Below are 7,436 nucleotides of genomic sequence, written 5' to 3' on the forward strand. Positions count from 1 at the left end.
AGGGAAAGAAGAGGAGAATTGATTTCATTGAATATCTTCAAAATGCTGTCAATGTGTTTTGACTTGTTTTTCCTTTGCTCCATCAGCCCTGCTGATTTGCTTCAGGCAAAGAGAGAAGCCAGTGTCAGACAGGAAAAATGAAAACAAGAAAAGCCCCTCCATAACCTATAATCAGATGAATAAATAGTTTGAAAAAGACCATCTCAGGCTTGGCTACAGAATAAGATACTGAAAAAAATGCTTCTCTTTACAACACCCTTTTGCCTGTTGGAGCAAATTATTGAGTTGGGTCAATAACACCTCAATGAACGTAGATCCCAGGGGCCTTTACCGACCAAAACAAGCAAACAAACAAACAAACAAGAAGTAGGTGAGGGACTTGCAGTTTGTCCAGTGGGAGAGAAGCCCATAGGGAATGTTCCCCATACCCTCTTCTCCCCTGGGCCTACCTCAGTCACCCCAACTGGAGGCTGCCTCATACAAACTACGGGGTCAGTAGCATTATTGCCGGATGCCAGTGGATAAATGTGATAACCTATTTATTTAAAATCCCAGTCGCAGGGCTTCCCTGGTGGCGCAGTGGTTGAGAGTCCGCCTGCCAATGCAGGGGACACGGGTTTGAGCCCTGGTCTGGGAAGATCCCACATGCCTCGGAGCAACTAAGCCCGTGCGCCACAACTACTGAGCCTGCGTGTCTGGAGCCTGTGCTCCGCAACAAGAGTGGCCGCGACAGTGAGAAGCCCGCGCACCGCAGTGAAGAGTGGCCCCCGCTTGCCGCAACTAGAGAAAGCCCTCGCACAGAAACAAAAGACCCAACACAGCCAAAAATAAATAAATTAATTAATAAAAAAAATAAAATAAAATCCCAGTCGCAGAAATGATTCTGATCCTTCCTGCACTTGTTCTGGGAATTCTCTGGCCCTTAGGGATGCTTGCAGGCAGCTTTGCACCCTGCTGCTGCCTGGGGATCAAATCAGTTGGGGGCCTGGACTTAAAAGGGAGCACGTGGTCAGGAAATCTCATTAGCCAACTATTTAACTGCACTCTAATGCACATCCAAAGAGCTAGGACAAAGACTTCCTCTCCTTTCCCCCTGCAGTTGTCTCTCCCAGGTCCCCACTCCTCCCCTCCCTGTCTAAGACCAGAAAGAAGACTTGGTGCTGGCCTGTCTCCCCCATGTTCCGCACCAAATTCCTGGAGTTCTGGCGAGCGGTCAGTACCCCGGGCATTCTGGAGCGCCTGGGCGGGAATTTCTCCCCAAAGCTTTGCTGAGGGCCTGCTAGGTGCGCGTGGTAACACCTCTTCTTTCCCTTCCTCAATGCAAGGAGGTTACTTACTGCCTGAAGGAGACGCGGATTGTGAGACAGCACTTTAATAGATGTGAACTTCAAGCCTATGCTTTCCCAAATGAGGAATGCAGGTAAGAGCATGGGAATCACATCCAAGCCTTGCCTAGAAGCCAGTGATGGCAGGGAGCTTCTGCCTGAGAGTCAGGTGGCTTGAGGGTGAGAAGGCAGAGAGAGAATTTGGTTCCTGTGGGCAGTGTACAGAGGGTCCTGTGGAATTCCTGAATCCCTAGGTGCAAGCTTGTGGATGAGAAAGAGCCTTATTTTCACTGTGTCCAGTCATTTGGACTCCTGTATCTAAAATAGTGTTTCACTGGGGATGTGTGTGTGTTTATACATATATGTATATATACATATTCATTTTCCTTTCTAAATTAAGCAAATGGGTAGAGTGTATGTTTCCATGTCCCCCTTCTTTCCCCCCCAACCCCCACTATGGGACCAGAAGAAACAGATTTGCAAGGCCCCCAGCCAAATTCTTCTGTTTTTCACAATTCTAAACTTCGGGTCACTTCATCTCTAAATATTTAGTTTTATATAATAATTCCTGTGTTTAAAAAAAAAAACTATCGTCATTGTAGGCCAAATCACTTATTTAAATTTCTTTTTTTTAATTAAACAAAGGAGGCATTCAAAAAATAAAGCAATACTCAGCCGGGAACAGAGTTTTTGGAAAATAAAACAATGCTCTAGTGTAAAAGGTAAAAAATATTAATAGTTAGGTGGGTTTTTCCCTTCCATCCCCTTCCCACCCTCCACACCCCTCTAGCCTAAGACTTTCATTGTTCCTGTGGTCTCTAGGGACCTCATTAAGACATTCACAAAGGCCTAGACTGTGGGTATGGAGCGATTCCTCCTGGACTCGTGTGAGATTCTTCTAGAAGACCTTGGAGCTCTTGCTAGGTGGAGAGAGATTCTTCCCTCTTTGGGCCGAGGCTGAGCTCAGAACCTTGCGTTTGGCTGCAAGTGGGGTCTCAGTTCACTAAAATAGCAGCAAAAAAAAAAAACCTGGCACAATATAAGAGCCAATCAATTGTGTGCATCCAAAGGATGCTGAACAAAGAGTGATGATTCAGTGAAGAGCCATGTGGGAGGGAAGGTGCTTTCAGTTGAGCGCATCCTCAGTTTCTGAATGGGCCAAGGCCCTTTGAGCCTTGGTGCTGTCGCAGAGTTTCTTTCCGTAAAGAGAGACTTGGATGTAGCATTTTGGAGCCAAGCAAGAAGGTACCGCGTGTGTTCTGGCTCGGGCCACTTTGAATTCACGAAGGAGGAGAAATGAAAGGGAAGAGGAAAGTGTCTTTGGTTAAAACACAAAACAAAACAATATCCTCCTGCATTATTTAATTCCAGCTTCTACAGAAGGATTTTATTAAAGACCAAAGGATGAGTATAGAGGTGAGTGTACAGGTGTGTGAGGAGATGCGTGATTGGGAGACAGTGGACCTGGGACCAAGCTTGGCTTGGGATGGGCGGGGAGTGGATGGGGGATAGGCGAAGGAGATTCAGTTGCTTGTCCTTAAAAACCCCAAACACAGTTCTCTCTGGCTGTGGAGGAGACAGGATACCCTGCCTAACCGCCCTCCTCCTGGGCCAGGAGATGCTCACCTTGTAAACACAGATCCATTCTAGTTCCTGCTCCTGGCTTCCTCTGCCCTCTGCGGAGGGGATAATGAGCCCTGGAAAGTCACCAGGTCAACTCTGGGGGACAGGAGGTCAGGGGGAGTCCTGGGTTTGGGAATCCTTCCTGTGGAGCTGTCAGGACCATGGAAGAAGTGGAGTGGATGGGGTTTTCCGCTTGCTTTTCAGAAGAGAAGGTGGGCCTCAGTTCTGCAGGTTGAATCTGAGGGGCCCTCAGGAGGGGGTCTGCTTTGCCTCCCCTTTCCCCCAGCCACGTTGGTGGCCCCCTGGGTCTTTGCGGGAGAGATTCCAGCCCAAAGCCTAACCATCCCAGGGTTTCTCAGATCCTGGGGACAAGATCTCTTATGACCCAACTGCATCTCCTGCGCAGGGCACAGAGCGCTTGGCCGCATTCTGGGCAAAAGAAGATTTTGAGCAGGAATATCTAGGAGAGTCAGGAACTCATTAGCTCGTTCCCACTTGATTTGGGGGCAGTGTTTTAGAGGTTCAGAACTGTGGTTTATTCTCGCCATGACATTCAGTGTGCATTTTGGTTTTTCTGGAACTAACAGGAGCCTGACCTAACTACTGGGCTAATGTGTTAGTTTTGGTCTCTTTTGCAAAGTGTTCATCTTTGTTTTGGCTGCACGGCGTGGCTAGTGGGATCTTAGTTCCCTGACCAGGGATTGAACCCGGGCCCTCGGCAGTGAAAGTGTCGAGTCCTAACCCCTGGACCACCAGTTCCCCAAAATGTGCACCTTGATCTCCTCACACACACAAGGATATCCATGGAGAGTGGGAATGTGGGGGGCAAGTTCTTTATCGTGCTGTAGCCCCCTGGGTTCTGATAACCATGGAGTTCCCTTTCCATACCTGTAAGGCCCCTAGATCTCTGGGGTACCCTGGTCACTCCTGGTCATGCCTGTTGCCTGGCTTCATGACTTATTTTACCATCTGACATTCTCAGCCCCAGTTTGGCTGCCTGGAATCTTGAGTTCCAAGTGTCAGAATTGTAACTCTGATTATGTTTAAGTAACTGTGTAGTATACTTTCCCAGTTGGGAAATCCTGCTGTGTCCTGAGAATGCCCTGTGTGCTTTCTTTCATTGAAAAAGTCTTTGGATCCAAAAGTTGTTAGGACTTTTGAATACTCTTGCCATGGTGAAGCTTTGACCTTATGACGCTTCTTAACTGCCACAGAGAGGGTAGGGGCTCTGTATGTTTTTCTTGTTCTCTTAAGGATCTAACATACATTTCCAAACTGCCTAACTAGGGATGCAGTCCTTGGCTATGAAACTTGAGTCAATTTTGCTGTAATATATTGAAATCACAGTTTCACTCAGTGATGATGACCCACTTCAGTATTTTTCCTGACATCAAGTATATTCTTATTTCACGTGGATTCTTCAGCTCAAGTAATGCCAAGTTTGATTTGTTTCTGAAAACGATGTGCAAAGTAATGATTCCATGTAGTATTAACAAACTAATAGGATAGATGAGCTTGTCGTGAAAAACATGTTCTGTCCCCATTTTGTTTTCTTTTCCGCCCACTCCTGTACTCTCCAGAAATAATCACTTTTGTTCATTTTTGTTTTTAGTTCTACAGGTTGTCTTTATATCACTAAACAATCTGTTTATGCCACTTTTATTTATTGACTTCCTGTTGTGAAAAATGACAATTTAGCTTACTTATTGCTTCTTATTTCCTTTATTCTCCAGATTTTTGATGATTATATTTATAGTTCAATCTTTGTTACTTACATGGACTCATTTAGTTCCATCAACCAATGACAGGGACTCTTACCTCCTTCCCCTTTGTAAAATGAGAATATCAGTGTCCTGACCTATCTTTCCGTTCCCCTTCCCTTCCTGTTATACCTACAGCTTCTGTCAGATGTCAGGGTTGGTGAGATTGTGTTCTATAAGCATGATGAGCACGACGAAGTCTTCTGTGCCTTGTCTATTTTTTGTTTTGATAATGGCTTTATTAAGATATGATTTACACACTATGCAATTCAGTTCTTTCAAGTGTACAATTCAGTGGGTTTTGGTATATTTACAGAGTTTAGCAGCCATCACTGTAATCAATTTTAGAACATTTTCATCAACTCCAAAAGAAACCCACATCCGTTATCACTTGCTTCCCTTCCATACCCATCCCGCCAGCTTCCAGTAACCACTAATCTATATTCCGTCTCTGTAGATTTGCCTACTCTGGACATTACATATAAATGGAATCATATAATATGTGGTCTTTTGTGACTGGCTTCTATCAGCATAATGTTTTCAAGGGTCTTGCATGTTGTAGCATGTCAGTACTTCCTTACTTTTTATTGATGAGCAATATTTCATTGTATGGATATACCACATTTTATTTATATTCATTCATCAGTTGATGGGCATTTGGGTTATTTCCACCTGTTGACTATTGTGAATAGTTGCTGCTGTAAACATTAGTGTACAAATATTTGTTTGAATGCTTGTTTTAAATTCTTTTTGGTATATACCTAGGAGTGGAATTGCTGGGTCATATGGTAATTCTGTGTTTAAACTTCTGAGGAACTGCTAGATTGTTTTCCAAAGTGACTGTACCATCTTACATTCCCACTAGCAGTGAATGAAGATTCCAATTTCTCCACATCCTTGCATTTATTATTACCTGTTTTTTTGTTTGTAGTCATCCTAGTGGGTGATAGGAGCTATCTCCTTTCGGTTTTGATTTGCATTTCCCTGGTACATAATAATGTTGAGCATCTTTTCATGTGCTCATTGGCTAATTGTGTATTTTCTTTGGATAAATGTCTGTTCAGACCCTTTGTTCATTTTAAAATTTGGTTTCTGTCTCTATTAAATTGTGAGGATTCTTTGCATATTCTAGATATAAGTTCCTTGTCAGATATATGATTTGCAAACATTTTCTTCATTCTGTAGATAATCATTTCACTTTTCTGATGGCATCCTTTACATACTGTTTGCCTTTGAAAAGCTGAAGAGCAATAAAGATGTTTGCTTAGTTATGACTGTCAATAACTGTCAACTTTGCACTCCATAGCCAGGTTATACTAGTTTCATATTTTCTATAGTTATACTGGCATGACTTAAATTATAGATTGAGAAAAGAAGCACTGGAGAGACATTATGTTTTAAATCTCTGATTTCACATTAAAAAAAAAAAGAGCAATACTTTGTTTACTTTAAAAACTGTGTGGGGCTTCCCTGGTGGCGCAGTGGTTAAGAGTCCGCCTGCCGATGCAGGGCACACGGGTTCGTGCCCCGGTCCGGGAAGATCCCACATGCCGCGGAGCGGCTGGGCCTGTGAGCCATGGCCGCTGAGCATGCGCGTCCGGAGCCTGTGCTCCGCAACGGAGAGGCCACAACAGTGAGAGGCCCGCATACCACAAAAAAAAAACCCAAAAAAACTGTGTGAATGACTGAGTTATTTAATTTATTTACCAAAGCTGCGGAAGGGTATATTTCCAAGGTAACTTGCAAGGGAGCTGTCTTTGGGTATCAGCTTTTGGGTGATAAATTTTTTTTGTTGGTTGAAATATTTTTTATTGTATTATGTTAGGACAGGTGTTCTTAACTGGGGCCAATTTTGCTCACCAGGCAACATTTGGAAATGTCTGGAGATATTTTTGGTTGTTCTACTGGAGAAGTGCCTAGCATCTGCCTAGAAGCAAGGAGATACCTGGCATCTAGCTGGTACAGGCCAGGTATGTTGCTAACATCCAGCAATGCATGGGGCAGTTCCCCAGGCGAAGAATTATCTGGTCCATAGTCAGTGGTGCTGAGGTTGGGAAACCCTGCATTCAAAAGACACAGATACTGTTAGAGATCCACCTATTTAAGTTTCTTTACCTAGGAAAGGAGCTTATGTTTTGTAGATATTTGGAAGCTAGCTATCTTGAGGCATCAGATTATTTTGGTTATTTTAAACACTTTGGTTATTATTTTAGCTGGAATTAAATTAATAAAGTGTCTTTCTTTTTTCAGACAGAGTTCTAAAAAATTGGATAATAATTTCAGGCGTTCTGGGCTTCTCCGTGCTTGACTAAGTTCCGCTATTTAAAGGCTTCCGGATGTTGCTAATAACTGTTCCCTGAATTCTGCTCTGGTCCCTGTTATGGGTGGGAAAAATATTTGCAGGCTGATAATTATAATGTTCCTCTTCTTAAGCAGTTTGTGGAGCATGAAAAATATTTTTAGAAAAAATGTTCCAAGTGCAGCGCAAGATCTACTGTGAGGTTTTAGAAAAAGTCTTATGAATGTTGGAATAATTATCTCACCTTGAAACCTCTGATTAGAAATTATTTCAATTCTACAGTTATGCCACTGGAACTTTAACATTTCATTGTCATTTAAAAAATTAAGCCTCATAACTATGGTTTTCACTTAACCTAAACAATTTAACAATCTAATTGTTTTAAAATTGATTGAAAAAATGAATTCTGTGGGGTTTTTTTTTTTTTTT

Source organism: Lipotes vexillifer, unplaced genomic scaffold (assembly GCF_000442215.2).
Source record: "Lipotes vexillifer unplaced genomic scaffold, Lipotes_vexillifer_v1.1 scaffold689, whole genome shotgun sequence".
Classification (NCBI taxonomy): domain Eukaryota; kingdom Metazoa; phylum Chordata; class Mammalia; order Artiodactyla; family Lipotidae; genus Lipotes; species Lipotes vexillifer.